The 25576-nt window shown below is 39.9% G+C and overlaps 1 protein-coding gene across 3 annotated transcripts in view; it reads right to left on the bottom strand.

Moving 5' to 3' along the window:
* Nucleotides 1–25576, bottom strand: part of topbp1 (DNA topoisomerase II binding protein 1) — a 976277-nt gene that overhangs the window by 662396 nt on the left and 288305 nt on the right. The window lies entirely within an intron of this gene.

Raw genomic sequence — 25576 nt, 5'->3', positions numbered from 1 at the left:
CAACATGGGTCGCGATCCATTTCCTTTTCAGTTCGTGGGTACTATTTGCGGTGTGTGCTGGAAAGTAAGCATAGCACGCGTCTGAACTTCTTTTGAAAGCGATGAAGACAGGTGATCGTTGTCGCACCATGCTTGAGGGGAATGACTGCTTAAGCCCAGGCTTGTTTAAGCAGATCCTGAGTGCTCCTCAAAATGTATCGCTCCCGCCCAATGTTTGAAACATGTCGAATTATTACTAGACGTTCTGTGTTTCACCACGTCTGATCTCCACAAATCCGAGTTTGGCTATTAAATGCAGGTTATTAATTCTCTTGAGTCTGTACTTTACATGTCTCAGGTTCTTTGAAAAGAGCTTTGTATGTACATTATTTCCCCTGGATAAGAGAGAGATACGAGTACTTGAGATTTAATCATTTGAGCTGTGCATGTAAATATGTCGCACAAGTAAGCCAGTTTTGCCGACCCACTCCTCATCATGAAATTGCTTGCCAGCGGTGACTTTTTTTCTAAGAGAAATCTTTGCAGCGATTGTTATGAGCTCCTCGTAATTCATACACTGCTGGCCAGCCCGATCGCTCCCTCGGGATTAACCATCTTATTTCGGATATAACAGCATATAGACCGGTGCAGGCTATCGCTGCATCCAGGCGTTATCTCCTCACCAAAGTGCATCGAATAGGCTGGAGTGAGATATAAGTGGCGATGTAGTGCTTTATGTCGATGTGGTGTAATGAAACTTTGATCTACAACATCGGCAATTTACAATAGCCGCTTCTCTTTCTCTTTGCGGTGGAAGAAGTTTCCTAATGGTGTGGCATGTTTCGGTCTCGCATACATAAGCAGTCTCGTCTTGAGTAGTGCGTGACGATGTGGTAGTAACTTCAACAACATAATTCAATATGCTGAGAAGTGTCGGTGCACCGCTCGCACTTTCTCAGTGATGCGACTCAATAAGTATATTGAACACATATCAGGTGTCCTGCATACTCCATAACTGAGCAGTAAAACCATACACCCTCCGATCATGGCAGCAGCCTCGTCTGGGATATGCCGACACACAAAGAACCATTTAAGTAAGTTTCCTTGTGATACTGTATACTGATTATCCAGGCGTCTTAAATAGTTTGCCGGCCTGTGGTTTTGGTTGTCAACGATAGTGCACACAACACATCCTCATGCACATCCCTCCTGATAAAGGTATCGCACATAACAAGCAGTATTTGCCCTGTTGTCCACATCTGTTGACTCGTCAACCTGCAGTTGCGTACCACGGTGATGTATTAATCCTCTCCAACACTGTGTTCTCAATGTCCTCTGCTATTTCCTCGATGCGCCGCGTGACGGTGCTAGCTGACAGAGGGACCTGTGGCTATCTTTTTAACCGCAGCCTCCCCCAAAAGTTCACCGCAAATGTTCTTTAGTAGCCGGAAGAATCAATTCTTCACCATCGTGAATGGTTTTTTTAGCCTTAGCTATTCGGTTAGCACCAAGTGGGATGCTCTCAGTGCACTTGCATTTGTTGTTGGCAGAGGCCCTCAGTAATTGCTTCTGTCCTTCTTGTTCTGCTTTTTCTTTCAAAGTACTCCAAAAGCTTGTTTTTTAAAGCAGGGTGCTTAGTCTCTAAGTGGGCGAAGCAGGTTTTTGAAGGGCTTCATTGCCTCATTGGAGAAGCGGTCACCCACATATTATGCACAGCGGGCTTGGTGCGTGGGAATCACCTGTAGCGATAAATCCATATTTTAAGTAGGTCTCCTGGTACTGTCTGTTAAATGCAGCTTTCTTTTTCTTGGTGGGTATAGGCTCTTCTTCTGTCTCCTCACTGGCCCTTTTCCCCTTTGCAAAGAAACTTTCCAAAGACGTCTGTTTTTTACTCATCTTTCTAGCTTGTGAGTTTCTAGCTTTTGAGTTAGCGCGACCGTTAATATTTAATATTAGCGCTAACCGTTAATGTATCACGTGACCACAATATTGACATGTGTCAATCGCATAGGTCAAGCGGTGTCAAGAGTGGGTCACGTGAGTCATAGACGGATGTAACGGGGAGAATTCGGAGAATTTTTCAAAATAAAAGATTGTTCAGACTCGAATAATAAATAAAACGGAAATAATGAAAGTTATTTATTCTTTCTGTGCGGCCCGGTACTTAACGACCCACGGACCGGTACCGGTCCGGGGCCCGGGGGTTGGGGACCACTGATTTACAGGAGTATTTGTGTATCGACCATATTCAATAAGAAGTTTATGGTTGTTAATTCTAAAGCGTGTCAAATGGATTCTGTCTACAATTGCATGGCAAGGACATGAAGGACAATGACAGATAATTTTCAAAACCAAAACTTTACTAAGTATAGCCATGATAACATAAATTAAAAAGCATATCTACAGAATGCACTCTTTATAGAACAATGTAGGCTAGGAGTCCTAACACAGGACTGCCAACATTTGAGTTCAGCTTGGAGTGAGATTTTTTTTTGGTGAACCGAAAAAAGTGTGTGTACAGTGTTACAAATGTATTGAACATGTACAGGGTTTCCCATTAATTTACCGGGCGCGACAGTGGAATACGCACATACACAGTGTACCCGCAACTCTGAATTGTGAGAGAAACTAGAGTAAACAACATGAACAAAGCACATACGTCAATTTGTCCTCGACACCAAACGCATAGTTCACGTAACTTCCGGTAAAATAAGTCATGTGACTCGTCAAAATGGCGCCGCCTACAGGGTTGATGTTATTTCGGTAATTAATCCGCTTAAAATCACTGATAACGTCATCGGATTAAAATAAATAAATAAATAAATAAAAAAAAGACTGGCAGAGAGTGGTCTGTTTTATCGGATGATAATTATTTAAAAATGCGTTTCATGAGGATTCCCTCCCTTTAAATGACCTTTCAGATAAATACTGAGTAGAATAATGGTTGAGTCATACTTGCTATGGGGACTAAAGTATTTTATGTCACCAATAAAAAATAAATGGAACTGAGTTAGCATTTACCTTCTGCTATCTGTGCCAATTTAATCTTTTGAATGCGCCCCCCCCCCCTATGCTTTGGAGAGCACTCCCTGGATCAATCTGCAATGCTGAGTGTTTGAGTATTTTTAAATCTGAATTTTGTCAATGTTTTTATTCTAAACTATGGTGCATATTTCTTCTGCCAACTGTCCATGGTTGCCTAAAATCTAATGTATCATAATACCTGAACATTATAATAATTGTTTTTCAGATTTCCAACCACTAACATTGAATTGTCTTATTCCCAGTGTCCCCGCATACAGTAAAAGTGTGTGTAGCTCACTGCATAGTGTGCGGCTACACACTTCTTCTTTTTTTTGCATGGTCATTGTGCTTCTCTACATTGTTGTATTGTGTGATTGCTAAACCTGTGTGTCAATTAACATCCTATCTCTGTTGCTACTCCTAAACCTTTTTGCTTTTTTATCCCTTAACATGTTTTCAGTCATGCTTTTGGTCAACACCATTGTGCAATTGAAAATGTCTGTCTATCATTATCAAGCATCTACAGCCGATAATCAGGTAAAGCTGTTGGTTGATGCTGACATCTACTGGTGGAACATTAAATGCATCAGCAGCTGTGTATCACTGCTTGACGGAAATGTTTGTATACATCAATACAAAATAAGCACAAAAAAGTGTTGCTTTGAGAATCGACTTATGAGAGAAAGAGATGATGTTCACACAGATTCAAAGACTAAATGTTACATGGTCATTTCAATTTTTTAAATAAATGTATGGTTTCAACAGTGTTACAATTGTATCCACAAACCTAACAGTTTACGAAGAAATATCTAAAATACTACTTACAAATTATATATATATATTTTTTTATGTCCATGTAAATGAAAATGTCAATAGTTTGCATGATGGCTTTTATTTAATATTCAAAATCCCTGCAAATTTGATCCACAAAGGACACATTTGTCACAACTGGTAATTGTCTGAAGCCTGATTGTTCCTATGTTGCTACAGTGTATCATGATATTACAGACTTTATAATTTCCCATCAAAAGCCTAAAAGTGACAGAAACCATTCGTAGTTCTTTTGCGTTATAGTGACAACTTACTCACTTTGAAGTATCTTTTAACTGTCCTGGATGCCTTCTTGATAATTTATTTTTTTGAATTACGGTTCAAAAGTGTGCGGTTGTCAGACAGAAAAAAAAGCTTTTTGAGAAAAAGTTCCATTAAATTGAATGGACACTTTAAAAGCATTTTTTGGCACAATGATTCAAAGCTATTACGTGTCAACTGTGTCCCAAAGGAAAATAAAGGATAAACAAACATCTCATAATAATAGAGACTTTTTTTAGCCTTGTCACTCAGATCCAGGCTTATGACATAAATATTTACCCAAGGCGTGTCTTACTTGTAAGTGTTGGCAGACAAACATGTTGGAATTTTAAGTCATCCCTCTGGTATTATTTTAGATCATTCACGTGGATACTCTTTGACAACGCCTTGATAACATCAGTGTTATTAGTCATCCAAAGCAGTTGTTAGACGGAACATGTGACACAATGTGACACATTTGTTTGTCAAAACAATCACTGCATCCAAGTCATCTTCCTTATCAAAGAGACAAAGCCACAAATGTGAGGGATATTAAAGTTCAAATGTCCAAATAAACTGAAAGGGTAGACAGAAACCCTTTGTGGTATCTCAGTCACTACACAGATGTCAACATTTATTATAATAACAATGGTTCAGCATCAAAAGTGTTGCCGGCACCCCACAGAGGATTATCACCTTAAATCTGCGGCTAAATGGAGTTTTGTAAACTTTGTTAACTCCTTGTTTTACAGCATGTTTACTGTGCGGCTTAGAGTGATCTCCTAATTAACCATGTTCTCAGCAGCAGCAAGCAGATGTTTTCAGCACATGAACCAATGCTACTGTACCCCAAACAGCAGACAATGATAGCAACTAGCTGGTGACGAAATTTGCTCATCTGAAGGAAAGACCAAATATTTTTGAATACATTGAAACCAATGTGGAAATGCACTGAATTTCCAAATTGAAATGAAATGATTTTCATTGTGTCTAATGGCCAGCAGGGGGTGACTCCACTGGTTACCAAAAATAAGTACATTTGTATAGAAGTCTATAAAACATGACCCTAATTTCTCTATTTTTACCTCAGTAAAGAGTTCCTTAATGAGTTTAATGTCTCAATTGATATATCCAAGTTTTCTTCAATACAACATGATGTAATTCTTGTCCCAATTTTGAGCAAGTTAGACAAAAGCAGTGTATGCTTAAGACAGGGCTACTTTGTAATGACAGGTCACTGCTTTGGTGTTGTAATGTATGGGTGCTTTCCATGTTTTGCTCTTACAATTTGAAGCTTTTCATTGTGTGTATACAGTTCATGAGTGCAATCGTAATATTTTGTTTGCCTTTATTACAGCTTTTTTGGCCAAAATGCCAAACTAAAGGCTTCAAAACCTAGACATCTTGCATCCAAATGGTGAAGACTTAAAGGGGACCTATCATGCAAAATGCACTTTTGTACGTCTTTTATACATGAATATGTGTCCCCGGTGTTCCAGGGAACTCACCAAGTGTCAGAAAACACAACCCTCTCTATTTTCCTCCATAGCCAAATCTCTAAAAAAGGGGTTGCAACGGATCTGATCAAAACTGATCCAGATTTGAACACTGTCCTGACGTCAGGACGGTGGCGCTACGGCTATTGGGCCAACTCTCCACCTCTCAGGAGAATGTGGGATTGGGCCACGGCCGGCCATTGCCGCTCGAAAGCGCTGGAGACGCTGTAGTACATATGTCAGGCCTGTAAGTGGCGCTGTAGTCTGCCACAAAAGCAGCGAAGAAGACTTCCCGCGAATGGTTGCCATGGTTGCCCTTCTGTTTATTCTCCGCTGTGGCTCTTTTCTCCCCCCCCCGTCGAGGCAAGCACTGTAATTCTCTCAGGTAGTCCACCAGCAGATGACAAACACCCACCTCTCCGCCTCTTCCAAGGAACGAGGGGACCGTGCGGCAGAGTTTCAGTTAGGTTTTCTTTCGCCGGTCAAGATGTCCGTTAAAGTTTAAATCTTCCGGACAAAATTGTATTGAGCTTTAAAACAAATGAATAACGACTCTATATAATAATATANTTCATTTGTCCAGCTTTAAGTGTAATTTTATGGATAACATTACTATTTCTTGCTCGTATGGTAATGCATAATTATAATATTTTGAAGTGTTTTTGTTACTACTTGGATAAGTTATGTTGCAGTTGTGTTCTTTTTTTATTATTATCTAGTGCTAGGCAGTTAGCGCTGTGTTGTTAGCTGTCAAAGATAAGACGATGCTTAATAAATATATATAAAAGTATTGTAAATGCATATACAATCGTAGTCACTTCATATCGTATGTTAAATCATTGTTTTAATGTATGGCCTTGGTGCCCTGGCTTTTGGCCTTTGTGCCCTTAAAAAATTTACAACTCAAAAGGCCAAGTGGCCTTGCCCCTAAAATGACGAAATTCCAGGCCTGCAGCTGAGTATCATCCAGTTTATGCCGCAGACCTCCAGCACAAATCCTCCTCGGACCATGCTAATAAAGACTCATATAAATTAAGCCCCTGTTATGTAACTGCTTTCTGTCTTAGCAGACAGACATTATCTAAAATGAGTATAAGTTAAGTCTTCAGAATCTTTCCTTCTCACCTCAGCTCTATCTCCATATCACCATCCGGTCTAACAAAAGCCATTTTCATAATCTTAATACCTTGAATTCACTGCCTCTCATTCTACATTGTACATCAGAGGAGACGATATCCTCATCATCTCAGCGGGGATGAGTCTTATAATAGTGAAGATGAGCTGCTTCCCCTCATTCCCTCATGCTGGTCTGTCTGGCTGCCTCTGGTTTCCTGCAGGCAAAACAACAAGCACTGTTCTCTTCTGCAGAGACATCAAATATTATGCAATCTAGAGAATGCTTCTGCTATCAGACGGAAACATCTGCCAACATGAAAAAAAAAAAAATGCTTGATAAGGTTTCCTGAACGTAGCATTAAAATCAGGTCACTGCCAATTTGTATAAGGCCTTAAAAGTAGTCATGTAAGCATTGGAACTTAAGACATTCAAGATAAAGGCTCCTGAAAGAGATTGTCTTTTAATTCATCAGTACAGAGGAGGATCTGATAAGCACAGTACCAAATCCTGCCTGCAGGGAGGAGTTTTGCTAACTTGAAACAAGTTTAATAATCTAATGCAAATACTGTAAGGCTTGATGAGAATTTGTATCTTCGATTTGTGAAGCAGCATTTACAGGGTTCAGGCCTTTATTGTGACTTTCTTTATAGTACTCAACAGAATGCAGGTTAATTATAGTTTCTGTTTGCAACTTTAAAGCAAGTACCAATTCAAAGATGGAATTCAACCGTTGGATTCCAACTTCCAATCCCAACTAATATATTTTAATATTTGTTTCAGACAATAGAACAGAAAACCAGCGAACATAGTAAAAATCGAACATTAGCAGGGTGGAGGGGAGCAAGGTTTTGGGGGCCTGTTTCTCTATTAGCAGTTAACACTAGCAGTGGCTAACTAGCTGGGTTAGCAAGGTGTATTCCTAATTTACGTTCACTGTGATATTAATTGTTAACTTAATTTTGGCTAGCAAGACCAAGCTTAAATCAAGATGTACTAACCAGATAAGATGAACCGCCGAGTCCTTTGAGTGTCTTTTAGCACAGCTAAACAAAGAACGATGCTGATCAACGCGATTTTTTTCTAGCTAGCTCTAAAACATACCCTGCTTTAGCGTCTATTTCATTTTAAAGAGGAGCATAAATGACAAAGTTAACATCATGCTGTATTGAATAAGACTTGAAACTAGCAATTGAGAACAAATTGTAAACCCATAAGGAAAATGCTAACTGAGTAAAGTGCAAAGTCGTTTTCTCAAAGAAAATATCAAATTGAATCTATTATTATTAAAGACTTTCATGCAGTCGTACTTCTTTTTGCATCCAGTTTAGTTTCCATCTGCTGGACAATTAAACAAAACATTTTGATTAAAGACACTTTTGGCTTCCCGTTTCCTATTTCTGCCAGATCGTTGTCACATGTGTTTAATGTAGTCATCCTTGTTCAGTTGACACATGTATGGCAAGCCGATTTAGCTTTTATTCATTTCTGGAGGATATAAAAAAAATCAATTCTTACTAGTTGTAATGTGTATTCTTGATATCAGAAATGCGATTTTAACTAGTGAGATCTGCATCGTTTTCTCATTCATTTGAATGGGAGTTGGCATTTGTACTAGTTCAAAATCCTTTTTTGATATCAGGAATTCAGTTGTTAGGCTACTAGTTATAATTACATTTTTATTTTTAACTAGTTACAATTGAATTCCTGATATCAAAAAAGGATTTTGAACTAATTCAAATTGTATTTCTGATATCAACAATTGGCATTTCGACTAGTTCAAATTGATTTCTTGATATCAGAAATTGGTATTTGAACTAGTTCAAATTCCTGCTCCCATTGAAATGAAAGAGAAAAACGATGCAAATCTCACTAGTTAAAATCGCATTTCTGATCAAGTATACACATTAAAACTAATTACAATGGAATTTCTGATATCAAGAATTCACATTCTTACTAGTAAGAATAGATTTTTTGATATCCTCCAGAAATGATTAAAAGCTAAATCGGCTTGCCATACACATCTCTCTGATCAATCTGGATCGACAGCACTGATGGCAAAGTTAAAGATAACTATGAATTAGAATCTGAGCAGTGCCTAGATTTCAGAACAGATTAAACAAACCAGATCCAGTGACAGTAAATACATGTTATGTTTTGTAGTAAATGCGTTTTCGTGAAAAAGGTTTTTGTTTCAGCCATTGGTTGTCACCTGAACTAGCAAGTATTCAGCTCTTTTTGCTCTAGAATTTAACATCGCATTGCCATAACGTATTTCCCTTCAAATCCCGTTTTCTAGTCAGGTATTTTGCTGTTAACGAGAAACAATATACGAAGAGCGAGCAATATTTCACGCTTGAGACTCGGCCGGCTGTTTGTGGTGCCAGACAATTAGTTGGAGGCATCGTTCACAGAAGTCAATGACTCCTCTGACACACACACACACACACACACACACACACACACACACACACACACACACACACACACACACACACACACACACACACACACACACACACACACACACACACACAGGATAATCATATTGGGTGATGAAGCATCTGTCATTAATGCCGATCACACTTCAGTGCCAGTTTTGTCTGTCTGGCTCAGCTGGTGCTGTCTGTGACATGTGGATGTATGAACCGTTTGTGATCTGTATTCAGAATGTGTGCTGTTGTTTTGCATTTTTTTATCATTCCTTAAAACTCAAAATTCTCTAATATTTGAATGTATCAATGTTTGCTTTTGTTCTGGTAATGCAAATAAAGCTGTGTGTGTGGGTGATCCCAGTCACTGCCTAATATTCAAATGTTCCAATCAATGAAAAACTACACATTTAGACTGAAGGCTTGATTTATCCTGTCAAATTTTCTTTTCACCAGGTAACGGTCACCTGATGTCAGGATGCCTGAATTCCCACCCCCTTCAGAAGGCCATAGTGATGCCATCCTGACCTCTGTGGGAAGTGAGGTTGTGCCAGAACAGGAAGTGAGGGACATGGAGCTGATTCTGGACCTGTGCGAGTCTCCTTTTCTATCCAACTCATGTCCACTGGAGGTGAACGGGCAGGAAACGCAGCAGGTGGACAGCAGCTGGAGCCACGATGGAGACATGCAGGGATTTGGACAGTGAGTTTCCTCTATGGATGCATCATGAAAACTTGATACTGGACTCAAAGGGTTTAACAAAGTCATTACCCAAATGGTAATAAAATACCTTGTTTGATGTTCAAGCAACAATGGTTCATGGCCTATGTGAAATAAAATGCTGAAGGGAATGAGTCCCAAAACATAGAAATTGGTTAGAATTTGACTACTAATGGTTCCATAGTCAGTCAATGGATATTATTTGAGGGATATTTTGTTTGCTGCCATTAAACCAATTTGTTTCTTAGACCATTTTAAAAAAAAATTCATCCTCTTGAAGCAACTGCGTTGACAATATTTTGGCCTTGTACTTTTTCAGCTGCATTCGACACTCTAAAATAACTTGGGAGCAATTAAGAACATTAATATAAGAACATATTGCAAGTGGAAAGCAAGCTTACTTTAATATCTTAATAATAGCCCACAGCATACGGTCTGTGTAAGTGTGCTACTGTGATGTGTCGCTTAATGTACAGTCCTGCAGTCTCAGTTTGGCATGGATATTTTATGTATGCTGTGCATGAATACTGCCAGCTGCCCTTCCTGAATTAGACACTATAAATGGTGTTGCTTGTAGCCATATTTGTGTTCTATTTACTTTACGTTAGATTGGTCAGTGATTGTGTTTTTATACACATCGATTTGTTTTCTCTCAAACATAACTTTCTCTGATTAGATGTGCTTCATTTCCCATCATGGCGATAAACCCTGGTAAGAATTGAACGGTGGTTGTTTGAACTAAAAACCAAAGCTTAAACCTAAAGTTACCCTCTAACCACAGACACTGCTCTGGTTTTTACTTACTTCCTTAAAGAGTCACCACCTCTGCCTGTTTGTCCTAGTGGCTGACTTCAGTACTACAACAATAACATTTCTTCCCCACATGTCGGCGTCTGTTTCTGCAGCTTTGGTGTCAGAAAAAAGGCATACAGGAATTTAAAATGAAAAAAAGTTTAACAGAAGCACACATTAAGGTAGATAAGGAAGTAGCAGCATTATTTATAAAAATAAAACAAGTGTTCCATTGTAGAATGAAGTGTGGTATAAAACAAATTATTATTATTAGGATTATTATTGCACATACGTAAAGATGCTTGTGACAGCAATGGATGGATTTACTAGGAGTAGCAACCAACAGTAATAATGATATTAGCAGGAATATATTGCACATAAGTATTGTTGCACAACAGTGGTATCAAAGTCTTTGTTTTGTTTTTTATTATTATTGCACATTGGTGTGCTCTTTATACCTCCATTGTCTGTCCCCAGATAACCCAGCAGTCTGTTCCTCTGTTTGTCTATCTGTGTTTCCAGACTGGAGAGGAAGTGGGTCCTTTGGCACGAGTTTATGAAGGAACACGACCAACTGGACACCTGGCTGCGATTGGCTGAGCCGGCTGTCAGTTCCTCTCACCCTGACAATGTTACTTATGTCACTGCCAAGGAAGAACTGAGGAAAATTGAGGTGAGAAAAAAAAACACCCTGCAGAATTAATCTGTAACTATTTTAATTATTGAATGTTCTTTTAAGTCAGTTTCAAAGAAAAAAAACTAACATTTGGCATTAATCTTTTCAAATTAGAATGTTGAAGCATTTTCTTTGAAAATGTCCACACTCAAGCTTAAAAGAAATTGATTTGCTTGATTGATTTTTTTATTTTTATTATCGTATCTAGTAACAACAAAGGTCTACTGCTGAATTGATCTACCCTATTTTGTATGATGACCAATTAATCTTGGACCCTAAACAACAATGATAGTAAACTTAAGATGTTGGGGTTTTAGACTGTAGGTTGAACAAAACTAAAAGTAATTGCGAGTACATTAATTGGTTGTTAAAATAATGGGGAGTAACAGCCTAAAGTGGTCGTAATCGTTAGTCATCTCTGAGTTGCTATATTCGGTTTTTAATTGTATATTTACCCTATTTACATATTGAATAAATCCAAACCTTGCTCCACAAATGTTGTTATATTAATGCTTTTTCATCCATATAAAATACATATAATTTCCTTCCAGCATCTCTAACATTTCAAGATATCTGTGGTTTCTAGGTACTTCACAAAGTCAAAAATAACCTTAATTTTTCCTGAAAGTCTAAATTTAGTTACAGAGGATTTTAAACCATCCTAATAGTGCCTAAAGGGTTGTTAACTTTGACACATGGGGAAAAATAGCACTGCATGAAAGAAAAAAACGTTTTGTCTTCAAGTTGTCTCATATAGCTGCAGGTGAAAAAGTACTATGTTGTGCTCTAGTGTCTTTGTAACCTCTCTGTGCATTCGTCTGTGGGATCAGAGGCTGCGGTGCGAGGCTGGATCTCGGCTGGTGCAGCTGGACAGTCTGACCCGGAGGAATCGAACTCTGACTCGGCTGTTTCACGGTGCCATGCAGGCCCGGCTGCTGGCGGCAGCGAGGGATTGTGGGCAACGATGGGACGACGTGAACGCCAAACTGGAATACATCACCACAAGACCAAAGGTCCGAATTCAACATAATAAGCAAACATGTTTTTAAAAAAAAATGATATCTTGTATTATTATATACAGTAGCATGGCAACATTTCAATTAACTAATATTGTGGTTCAATTGTCATTAGTTTCTTGATTGTGATTTCCTTTTTTTTCAAGATATGTTTTGGGCAAGAGGGCCTTTTTTAAAGGAATTCTGAAAGCTCTGATTGTGATTTTAAACAAAAATCCAAACAAAAGAGCATTATTTATATTTTACTTCAACTAATCAAGAGTACTCCTATGATCACTTCTTAGTTTAATCAATAGGCGAATTCACACCGCAGTACTTTTCCCACAAAGGTTCATCAGAACTTAGTTCATCAGAACTCTTTAGTTCTCAAGTACAGATCGCGTTCACACTGGAATAAGTCCCTGGGGGAGGATTAGGCAAATGAAGCCACTGATGTCACTTCTTCTTCTTCTGCTTTGGGTTTACTGGCAGGCCACAATCAACTTAACGGCGTATACTGCCACCCGAAGTCCCCGGCCGGAAGTCCCCGGAGTTGGGGACTGGCTTCAGTAGAAGCTGCTGGGACTCCCAGCAGCTTCTACACAAGCCTTCTGAGTAAATCGCCAGAACGCCGACACCTCCTCGTCACTCCACCGCTCCCATGTTTTCTTTTGTGTTGCCATAAGTTAGTCTCTCTGCGTTTCTGCCCTGGCCTAATGCTAATAATGCTAATGCGAGGATAATAAAATGGCGAGTTTTACGGGGCGTGGTTTGCATTCCGCCCAGCCAATCAGACATAGGAACCTTTTCCCCCACGAAAGTCCCTGCTCTCTAGCAGGGATGGAAAAGGGGGTAAAAGGTTACGTCATGAACTAATTTAGTTCCGGCTCTTTTGGTGTGAACGCGACATTTCGGAACTAAGTGGGAAAGTACTGCGGTGTGAAGGCGCCTATAGTAATCAAGCTTATTTGAACGAACCCTTTAGTGTTGGATCTATAACAGCATTTACTAAACGTATAGAACAATCTGTAAAATGAAGTGTAAACAAAGGAAATATGCACCGTCAAGTAAAGAAAGAATAGCTTTAAATATATACTAAACTACGATACCTGAGTAAATAGTACTTTCTACCGCTGCTCTTTCTAGTGTTTTTGTGTTTCTTGTTGACTCTGTCCATCCTGNATGGCATCCATTTATTTTTGCTGTTCAGGGGCCTCATTTATAAAGGGATATAAAACGCAAACATTGCGTAGAAACTGGCGTACGCTATTTTTTGAGCGTATATCCCTTTATAAATGAGGCCCCTGAACAGCAAAAATAAATGGATGCCATTAAATCAGAGCTACAGAGTTAGACAGAAGCACTTTGAGTTACACCAGTCAATCCTATGAATACGTGCACCCCACTGTAAACAGTGAATATGGGTGCCGGGTGGATGCTCAGCTCGGCTTCAATCAGAGCGGAGTGACCGATTAGCCGCTCAGTCAGAATATAAATGCAGTGTTTGAGGCATCAGCGACAGCTCAGAGACGTTCCTCAGCTCAACTGTCTCTGACCTCACATCGCTCACTGCTGCTGATCTGAAGCTGTTCTTATCCCTCAGACATCCTCACTTCACTATTCCCTCTTAATATCTCTACCTCTAGTGGAATGTAACCAAGTACATCAACTCTATAGCCTCATCCCAATACCCCTCCTCGACTCCTCTCTTCCCCTCCTCCGGGACTTGACCCGGAAATCGATCAAGACACGCCATTTTGGACGTCCCAATAGCTGAAATGCACACGGAGGGGTGAGGGAGGAGGGGTGCGGGAGGAGACGAAAGGGAGGATACACGCGAGCAGACTACGCGGAAGTGTTTTCACTACTCGCGTATAAAAGCCCCGCCCCCACCGTCACAGCTGGTCCATTTCAACAGAGGAAAACCCACAACTGGAAGATGAGTGGAAAAGCGTCACATAAATGTATAAGTGCTCACAGCTCCGCGGGAATTAATATGTGCAACTCATTTCTAAAAGGCTTTCACATTACTATAATTATATTTTTATTTAAATGTAGGCTACATTTTACACCAAAACGGAACACAAAAGCAGGACCAGCATCATACATTGAATTCCTTGACTAACAAGAGAAAGATTCATTCATTTAAATAATTATTGGACCAGAAATGGGCCGGTTCTAAAGTGTCATTCAGTTAAGCCCGATGAGAGGGGATACAGCTGTGCACATGTCATCATTAACAGACGTCGTCTAAGAGTGACGTTTGAGTGAACGAGGACATCCCAATTAATACCTGAGGACTCCTCTGTCCTCGCGTCACCTCCTCGTGTCTCTCGCTCGAATCTTACGGAGGCGGAGCTAAGATGCAAGGAAGGGACGCGAGTGAGGGAAAGGAGGAGTCGAGGAGGGCTATTGGGATGAGGCTATTGAGTTCCCTGGCCTGACAGAGGCGTAGCACCTGCTTTAGACAGCGCTGGTCCTCACTGCTGCAGACGGCCTGAGACAGAAACTTCCAGATATTCAGCAACGACAGGGGGCTTTCCTGACGTTATGATGGCTAGACAAACTACCTGTTGTCCTGTTCACATTATGTCCCATGCGTCCTCCCATTTTTTTCTCAAAGAGAGGTCATGAGTTGCATTGAATGGAAGCGTGACATTTGAAAATGGAAAAAATCTTTTCTATTAATCTTGTTGAACTTTTGGTTGTACTGTACGCTTGCTTTTATCTACTAATATAATTCAGTCGTCAGTAATGTTATCAGGAAGGTTAAGATAACAAGCTGGCATTGTTGAGTAATTAAATGAATACCAAAAGCCTGATTTTTATTGTGATTCAAATTCACAGGTATAAGGATCATTTACATGTTTGTACTAAAATATTCCCCAAGTGATTATGCCTTTCCCAGAAGTTTTAGAGTAGGTTTAGGCTTTTTAATTGTACGTGCTATCTCCTCTTTGGAGCAAACAGTAATGTTAATGTAACATCCACTGGTATCTTTCTGCTCTTTCAGACTTATTAAGCGTCCTTGGGTTCAAGAAAAGCGCTATTGAAATATAGTTTATTATTATCATTATTATGCAACTTGTTTGTCTTTTGCGATGTAGTCTGAGAATGCATTGACACAGTTAATATATCATTTATGATTGTCACGTTGTTATGTAATGTATGACTTGCCGGAAGTGACAGAATTATAAAACGTTCTGCTGAGGTTAACATTACTTACCCGTGAAGTAGAAAGGGTTATAAGTTTGCTCATAAAATTATAGTCAATTTGATGTAGTCAGTAATTAGTTTGGTACTAAATTAAGATAAACCACGATTGAAAGATATTTGTTTAAACGTACATGCTTCACTAAACTAACAACCTTTTCTGGTAGTTAATTAAAATTGTTCTCCCCTCTTCCAATCACCTCCTGCAGATCCAGAGACGACAGCGGTGGCACGACTGTCGCGAGCCGAGGCGTACACAGCTCTGAAAATGTACCGTCGGGCTCTGGAGGACACAGAACTCAGCCCCACGTCCAGCTGCTCTGCTGAAGTAGGTCACAACGTTACCGCAGCTAGGGCCGGGCGACATGGTGTATATATCAACTTTCACAAATATCTCAATATCCATATTGCTACGTTATTTTGGGGTGGACTACTGGTGCTCTCAGAACATTTTACATACTGATATCTTTGATAATAATCATCCGTTATGCAGGTAAATACTACATATAGTGAGCCTCTCCTGCATTAGGTGCACATTAGTTTCTACCGTTTCTTTTCTTTCTCTTTTTCTGTAGTTTTATTTGTTTCATGTCTTGTATATATTTATGTTGCATTGTTGCAGAAGTCTGTGACGTTTTTCATTGCATATCTACACTCTAGCTGTGTATATGACCATAAAACCCTTTGACCTTTGAACGAATAATACACATTTTAAACTTAACTTAAAGTGGACCTATCATGCTATATTTGACAAATATATTGTAGGGACATACCTATATAAAGCATGTCTGTGAAGTTTTCTCTTCAAAATACCAAACAGATCATGCATTTTAGCCATGCCTAATTTCGCTCTATTTTCTCTTTTCCAGCCCTGTTTTTGCAAGGGCTGAATCTGTGACGTAGCTTTAGTGCAAATGAGCTGCAGCTGACCACGCCCCCCTGCAGGAGAGGGGAGTGTAATNTCGGTCCGTATAAAAACCTTTCCTCTTTTTTTTTTTTAGTCGCCACCGGAGACTAAATCTCGGACCTCACGTGGCGGCCATGCCAGATACCTACTGTCAAACTGTAGTCCTTTGTTTAAAATGATTAAAAGAATACGACAAAAAAAAGAACACACATGTCTCCCCCAAAAGAAAAAACCCCTTGAGAGGCAGGAGGCTCCAGGAGGCCATTATGCGAAGGAACGACCTTCATGCAACCATAAGATCACAGAAAGCGAAGCTAAACCATACAATCTCATTGTGAGTATGTAGCATTCCTTCTCCTATTTTTAAGTTCTTTACCAAAGGAGTTACTTTATAATAACGTCGAACAAAAGCGCGACCCGTGTCAGAAAAGAGGCAGACTGCTAAACCACAAAACTTAGTCAGAGAGGGCATCAAGGCCACTGTGGCCTTATGGCAGATATCATTTTTAAGGGCACAAGGCCAAAGTGGGAGGGCACGAGGGCCATGGCCCTCGTTGCCCTCGTGAAATTCCTGCCCTGCTCAGCTGTGAAGGTGACACATTCCTAGTGTGATGATATTCCCACAGTGACTGCGTCCTGAGACAATGATAATTCCCATTCTGTCAGGGAATGGGCAGGGGAGGGACATAGCATTGACATTTGGTTGGTAACAGAAGTTCCAGATTAATACTTCAGTTGTATCTTTCACTGCTTTGTAAGAAAAACAATGTACGACCATGCAGCAAAACAAACTCATTTATTATCACTCAAATAAAGAAGTTGCCAGCCAATTACTGCCTGTGCATACACAATTTTTTTGGCAAATCCCTTGATTGAATGCTATTTGAATCCAGCATGTGAATGACGGACGGCCACTAACATTGTAAACTACTATATAGAGAGGATGTAAAATAGAGTCCATAAATACCATAAAAAGAGGTTTAACTTAATTTACAGTTTAGGCAGAAACGCTTGAAAGAATTGTAATTGTTTATTTTGCTCACATCTGCTGTAACAGTGGCATTTCCTGCTGTGATGAATAAAGTTCTTCTTCTAGCTTTCCATCCAAACAACTCCTAATGATGCAGGGTGAAACCACTATTCGAGCAAATGGCTTCATAAATTATGAAAGAATATTTTTTCAATTTGTTTTACAGTATATATTACAACTGGCAAGCAAGGCCATACTTTAATTTGTTTGTGACCTTAACGTTTAGAAAAGTTCAATCGAACTGACATTGAACAAATGATGGGTGCAGAGAAACGCACTGCAGGTCAGAGAGTGCAGTTTGGAAAAGGCGGGACAGAAGCACAGAAATACATCACTCCCTGAAGTTTCAGCAGCGAGTAAAAAAAGAGATGAATGGCTCTTATTAGATTGTGGCTGCCGCTTCAGAGGGAAAGTGATATTCAGCTGAGGAGGTGATGAAGGTGAGAGGAAGTTAAGACTATTAAAACCATGAATGATTCAAATAATGAGTCCTGGGACAGCGTAAATCATCCGCTCTGCTGCTCAGCCATTAACGCAAACTGCTTGACCACATTAACCATCATTTACGTTGGAAATACCCAGTGGTGTTTCTATATGTACAAAAGTGGTGGGGCACAGAAAACTTAGATGTCTATATAAGCTTCTGCAGTGACGTGCAGTGAGGTTTATGGCTGGTGAGGCACTGGCACTGACTCTTCAGACCATGCACCCAGAAACAGTCGGGCGTGATCGGGACTTTTTCATAAAGAAACAACACCTTGCAAAGGCAAACAAGCCAATGGATATTAGAACAGCATTTGTTAGGGCTGGCAGCGAGGCCTCTTTTGAATGTGCACTTTTAATAGCAAAGGCAAAGAAACCGCACAACATTGGCGAGCAGCTCATTAAGCCAGCTTGCATTAAGATGGTTGAGAAACTGTGCGGCCCGCAGGTGGCGGAGAAGCTAAAAACTGTACCACTGTCAAACAATACGGTGAAAGACAGAATTGACAAGATGGCAAGTAACTGCGAGCTGCAGCTGCTCGAAAAGCATGGAAAGGGGCCATTTGCCATACAACTTGATGAAACCACAACTGTAGCAGACGAGGCTGTGCTGATCGTTTATGTGCAACATATCAATGGGGAAGATTTGAAGCAGGACATTCTTATGTCAGTCAACCTTACCACTACCACCCGGGGTGAGGACATTTTTACTGCAGTGGATTCTTACCTCTCATCCCACAATCTTTCCTATGAGAATTTAGTTGCATGTTGCACAGACGGAGCTGCCTCAATGATGGGGAAAAACAAGGGATTTAACAGTCGCTTGAAAGAAAAGGACCCACACTGCACAATATTTCACTGTGATACATCGCCAGGCCCTGGCCAGCAAGAAACTGTCAGAAGACCTCAACGAAACACTCAACTGTTTTTAAAATAGTCAATTTCATCAAACGTCGCCCCACCAACAAGCGTCTATTCACAGACTTGTGCGAGGATGAAGCGCACCAAACCCTCCTCCTGCACACCGAGGTGCGCTGGCTCTCACGCGGCCGAGTGCTGGCACGCTTTGTAGAACTGAAGGAAAAAATTGAAGAGTTTCTACAAACTCGTAACCGCGCACTGTCAGAGCAAGTGACTGAGTCATTCTGGATTAAAACAGCATACCTGGCCGACATCTTCAGTCTCTACAATGAAACAAACAAGCGTCTGCAAGGCGTGGAGTCCAACATTCTCCAATGTAAAGAGGCGCTCGATGCATTTGTGTGCAAACTGGAGTACAGGGTCGGGAAAATGGAGAGGGGGGAGCTGCAACAGTTTCCACTACTGCTGAAACAATCCCAAAACAATCCTAAAACGGTGCCTGTGTCTGTACGTCGCGAGTTCATCCGCCATATGAACGCACTGCAAACGGAAATGCAATCACGGTTCGCTGACATAGACGAGTATGTCTCCAAGGAATTGTGGGTTTTAGATCCCTTTATTGCCAAAGTTGAGGATGTGGAATACCTGGATTGCGAAGATGAGCTCACCGACATCCAAGCTGACTCGCTGTCAAAGAAATACTTCCAGGAAAAAGGATTTAAAAAGTTTTGGATTGTCAAAGGACCAAGCCTCGCTCCAAAGCTCACACTGCATGCCACGACCAGGATTATACTCCCATTCAGTAAGACATATCTATCAGAAACAGCCTTCAGCGCACTTGTTGCCATCAAAACAAAAGCACGCAACACACTGGACGTTCACAACGACTTTAGACTGGCTGTCACTCACATTACACCGGACATTCCATCCCTGGCTGCGGGCGTGCAAGCCCAAGGTTCACATTAATGAACCTGCTTGAACCTCGTCTTCTCTCTGCTACCTGTTCCATGGCAGACAAGCATTTGATTTACCTGCTTAATATGCCAGTTTTTCATTTTTGTTTTATACAGGGCTATGCCTCCATATTAAATTTTTTTTATTAGATGTAGTTCCAGTAATCCAAAATTCGGCTCACAGATAGCAAATAAGCTTGACTCGGACAAAATACGGCTCAGGATAGTTTGTTTTTTACTTACACAAAAAGGTATCAAATACAAAAACATATTCTCTCAGGACAAAAAACTATGTTGCTCGGTGCTTCTTTCTCCTTCTCACACCCCAATCACCAGCAGCTGCCGTTGGCTATAACGTCTCGTAATCACGTACAGCTGCGGTCGTCTATGCCGTCAATTTCACACGGCTGGTTCAAATAAATGATATGATAGCACTAATAACAAAGGATTATAATATTCAAATATACATTTTAACATATGGCTCCTACATGCATGTATGGTATTATTTTATTAAATATGCTATTGTTCACTCTTTTCTCAAACATAAATTTAAACATTTGATAAAGCCAGGTTCAGATGTGTATTTTGGATGTTTCTTTTTCCATTAGTCTGAAAGCAAAAGTGCTCAAATCCTTAAAACTGACCAGTGTCTGAAGAAAGTTTTTTCCATCAGTGTCTCATCTTAAATGTTGGGGTGATGATAAGTACTATACGTTGTACAGGATGTCTTGTAGCCTACTTGTTATTGTACATGTTATTGTTTATCTTAATTTGTTATTTTCTATAAATCTTTTTATTTNAGTTTTCGAAAAAAACAGACCTACGCAGCTATTAAAATTTGTCTGTCAAGTTGTTTCCTATGGGTTTTACAATTAAAATAGTAAATTTATAACTTAACAAGAGAGATCATTCTAGGTAAAATTATTTTAACACCAGAATAGGGAACTGAACTTCTACTTCAGGTAACCGGATAGGAAGACCTTTTTTTAGAGATAAATGAAAAACATTTTCAGGAGGAAGAGAGAACCATCAAATTTTCAGTAGTATTTAAATTAGCATCTAAATACTATCTTTTAATATTTTCATCCCATCTGTACACCTATAATAGGCCTTGACTTGTTTGCACGTAACATAAGAAATTGTCCATTACAAAGGTGTCTCGATAAAAGAGTTGTAGGATACCTATATTTTGATTTAGGTCCAAACATAATATTTGTAAACCTGAAGAGTCAGTGCCTCACCAGCCATGAACGTCACTGCACGTCACTGCAGAAGCTTATATATAGACATCTAAGTTTTTTGTGCCCCACCACTTTTGTACATATAAAAACGCCACTGTACATGATTATATATAGTCGTTATTAATTTGTTTTAAAGCTCAATAAATAACAAAGAAGACCTTTGACCGGCGCTTTTCTAATTTTGTCCGGAAGATTTAAACTTTAACAGACATGTTGACCGGCGAAAAAAAAACTAACTGAAACTCTTCCGCACTCTGCTCGTTCCTTTGAGTGTTTGTCATCTGCTGGTGGACTAACCGTAGAGAATTACAGCGAGGGAGGGATTGCATTGAATAACAGCAGCAGGAGCAAACGCTTGCCTCGGGGAGGGATAAAAAGAGCCGGAGAATAAACAGAAGGGCGACCATGGCAACCTTGGGCGGGAAGTCTTCTTCGCTGCTTTTGTGGCAGACTACAGCGCCACTTACAGACCTGGCATATGTACTACAGCGTCTCCAGCGCTTTCGAGCGGCAATGGCCATGGCAACCCCCCATTCCCCTGATAGGTGGAGCGTTGCCCATGTAGGCGAAGCGTCACCGCCCAGTATTCCGGGTGATCGGGTCGGATGGAATCTGTATCCGCTCGTTGTAGCCCCGTTTTTAAAATATTTGGGTACGGAGGAAAAGAGAGAGGGTTGTGTTTTATGACACTTGGTGAGTTCCCTGGAACGCCGGGGACACATATTCATCTATAAAAGACGTGCAAAAGTGCATTTTGCATGATAGGTCCCCTTTAACTTTAATGCAGTCTTTAAAACCAAGCAAACACTAGCCATTGTACCCATATCCAAAATATATCCAAATATCTAGTCTCATATCAAAATAAAGGTAAAATAAGAATATTTGGCCCAGCCCAACCTGCAGAATTTGTTTTTTGCCATGCTGGAGAAATATTTTTTTTATTTAAAATGCAATGTTCATGTTGTCACTCTTGGTTTGACTTAATTGTGAGAAGTTGATCAATGTCAGATATGACACCAGGTGTAATGGCAGGTATTCTGTTGGTGCTGTAGCAATGGTGGCAGGTTATGTAAGCATGCACCTCACTAATGTCTGGCATGTGAAAAACCTGTCAGTCAGTCTCTCCTGATATATTGGTCACCAGGGGCCTCATTTATAACGCTGTGCGTAGGATTCACGTGGGAAGGTTGCTTACGTAGTAGAAATCCAAAAAATAGGTACAGAAATGTTCCGACATTTTCCGATTTACAAAACATTATCAAGTCTTGGCAAACGGCAAAAAAAACGATTAAACGTGTTAGTATATAAAACCATGCTCGTATCTACAACCTATAGAAATGCAAAACCGCGTCAGTTTAGACGTAATTCTGTCCTCCTGCTTACCGCATCATTTATGAGAAAACATTTCATAACATTAACACAACTTTTTCTAGTGCAGTTTCTCGTCTCTCCCGTTTTTGTGCTTAGTGCGTACGCATGGGTTAGAGTTTGCGTGAAGGACCGCACATTTTCCCGTCAAGTTAGTATTTTATAAATCGCAAACATTGCGTAGAAACTGACTTACGCCATTTTTTTTTGCGTATATCCCTTTATAAATGAGGCCCCAGGTCAGTACGGAGAACGGTGTATTTTAAGATCATAAACCTAAAAGCCAGACACAGGGAGCACCTCATCTGTCGTGTGATTGGATTAAAGTTACAAGATAATTGTTTAATTGAATTTCAAAAGTTATTTTTGAGTGTGTCTTAGCAGCTGAAAGTGTTGAATAATAGTCTTAAGTGTTTAGTAGTGACCCTGTTGTTTTGTTTACTAAGCATATTTTTAACAACAGATATATTCAGAATTATATAAATGGCCTTTTCACAGCGTAATTAAGTAACAAAAGATTATCAAGTCTAAAGAAGGTTTTCCGACCACATCAAGAATGTACAGATTACGTCAAAGGTTTATTAACTATTATATAATTTCCAGGAGCCTAGGATATATTCTATTTATGGCGCAAAGTATATCTTACAAAACAACTTGCATATCATTCTGATCGATTGAAAAGCATATAAATAATGCATTTTGATAAATCTTATTTGTCATTTTTGTTTGAAGTATGTCTTCTGTCTGGCTGTTCTAAAACAATTCAGTATGATTTTTAAATCTGGTTTTCTTATATTGCATGTAGAGCAATTACACTTCCCAGAAAGAGCAGCATTGTAAGAGGCTTAAAGTTGGACTGGTGTTTTTGAATACATTTTGCGTGAATAAGTTAAAGGGACTTAGCATGAGAGTAAATACACAGTGTGAACATAAATGCTGATACATAAGTACAACGTCTCTCTTTGTGTTCTTTCAGGCTTTGTTTAGGAAAGCTGTGGTGCTACATGAGATGGGCCAAGTGGACGAGTCTCTCCAAGTCTTCCTCCAATGCCTGTCTGAGGACGAAGACTTCCCCTGTGCTAAAAGACAAGTGGAAAAGGTGAGGGAAATCATGGTGATAATCCAAAAAAAAATTTACATGTTACTTTAAAGGGTCATATTGTTCTGTACAACCATATGTTTTTCAGTAAGTCTGAGCATTTGTCATGTTTTACAGTTTATACTCTAAATAAAATATTTACTTCCACTTTAAAAGCCACTAAGAATGTACAGTCTTTCTATTAGGATCATCTGTAGCATGAGATAAAACTTTATTTATCCAAAATGACTTTGCTGGACAGAAGTTGCAATGCAAAAAAGGAAGGGGGCAACTATACGAGTCTAAGATTAGAATAAAAATAAACTGCGAATCCAAAATATTTTGATCATAAGAATATAAACATGTTATGTTAGAGATCAATTTCAGGCTGGAATTTCCTGCAGGCCAGGTCTTATGACTGACTCTGTAATGAAATTAGTACCATTTAATGGACTGACCACAGCGATGCGATTACATAAGTGTCACCCACTCTCAATTATTCACAGTGCTACTTAGATTTTAAGAATAACAGTTGTTGCCATTTTGTGGTAAAACTATTTAGTTGATTATGCTGATCCAAGTTTTGTGTAATCATCTCTGAATCATCATTGTATAAGTAAACCTACATAATCACATGAGTCATCTCATGCCAGTGGTAATAAGTGTGTGGAATTGATGTGAAAGGTTGCAGGTTATATGGTTTGACTTCTGTATCCTTCTGATGCTGAAAGAGATGCTGTTCAGATTCATCTCAGACACAGACAGTGTGGGAGTCAGACAGCATGCAACAGGACAGGAGCACGTCATATTAAGTTTGTGGAACCTGCAGTCACGCGTATAGCCCTTTAAATAAAGAAAAATTCAATTAAAGCAATTAAAATTGACAGGCTCCGACCGTGTTGCCCTCACAGAGAAATTAGCAATTGATGCCGGGCATATGGTAACACATTAGCTGTAAAAAGAGACATCACAAGATATCTGTTAGCAGGGAAATAATGAAAATAAAGAGGAAAGAGTGTGAAGAGTCAGTGTGTGGTGACGCACTACAGCATCATCCAGACTGAGAGAAAAGATTATTGGCTGGGTCATCTGCACACTGAGGTCATGCTGACATCAATTATGAGGCAACACTCAGAACAACGTTTGCTTTCTCTTTGGGGCCAGTGTTGTGGCTCACGCTAGAGTTAAAAATGAAGGAAGGAGAAGGTGTGTTGTGAAAATCTAACAAAGTTTATTGCCACTGAGGGGGAGTTCACAAAAACAAACAACGACCCTGCTATGTCCTGACGCTACTTCTGGTCCGTGGATCCTCCTCTCAGGATCCAGCCTACTGCCAGAGAGAAACCTGAACCAGGTTACCTGCATGCTTTTTACTGATCGCTTAATTACATGATTCTGAGCAGAGGCCTGTACTGCGAAGCTGGATTTCAGGGTTAACTCTGGGTTTCCGGTCCTACGACGCTGGTTCACTTCTTAGCGGGCTAGATCTCCACGGTAACTTATGCTGAACGGCTAGCCTGCTCCGGAGCAGGTTAGGTTGCAGGCTAAGAGATCAACTCAGTGAAAGCCTGTGATTGGCGATGGTGAATGATGATGATGATGATGATGATGATGATGATGATGATGATGATGAAGTGATTGGCCTGCTGACCAATCAGAGCTCATCGAGCGGAGTTTAAAGCTATCAAGTCATATTATAGGAGAACGGAAATACAGAAAAACTGCCGTTGCAGGAAAGACGGCCGGCAAAAATCAACTGACTGTGTGAACGTGAAAATGAATAGAATATCACCTCCCATCTTCAGATCAATCTGACTATTATAACATTAGCGTTAAGAGAGCTTACTTAAATATCTGCCACAACATAAGTATCCAGATCAAAGTAACATTACGTACAGTCTGCGTGAGTGCAGACGTCGATGTGTCCCATTATCATTCATATCACATCATAATGTATCATATATTTCCTTATCTAAGTCAGCTGAGCCGTATCTGGCCGTGCAACACTCACAGTGTCACATACTGTATGCAGAAGTATTATTTTAAGCAACACATTAAGTTGACGAAACACTCGAGACAAATGTAATTAAAGTCAGATCGTGTCTTAGACGGGGCAGTGATATCATAAACCTGTTAATGTACG

The sequence above is a fragment of the Notothenia coriiceps genome, unplaced genomic scaffold (assembly GCF_000735185.1).
Source record: "Notothenia coriiceps isolate Sejong01 unplaced genomic scaffold, NC01 NC01_scaffold00024667, whole genome shotgun sequence".
In the NCBI taxonomy this organism is placed as follows: domain Eukaryota; kingdom Metazoa; phylum Chordata; class Actinopteri; order Perciformes; family Nototheniidae; genus Notothenia; species Notothenia coriiceps.
Note: the sequence above shows the minus strand (reverse complement) of the source record. Positions and strands in the feature narration are given on the sequence as shown.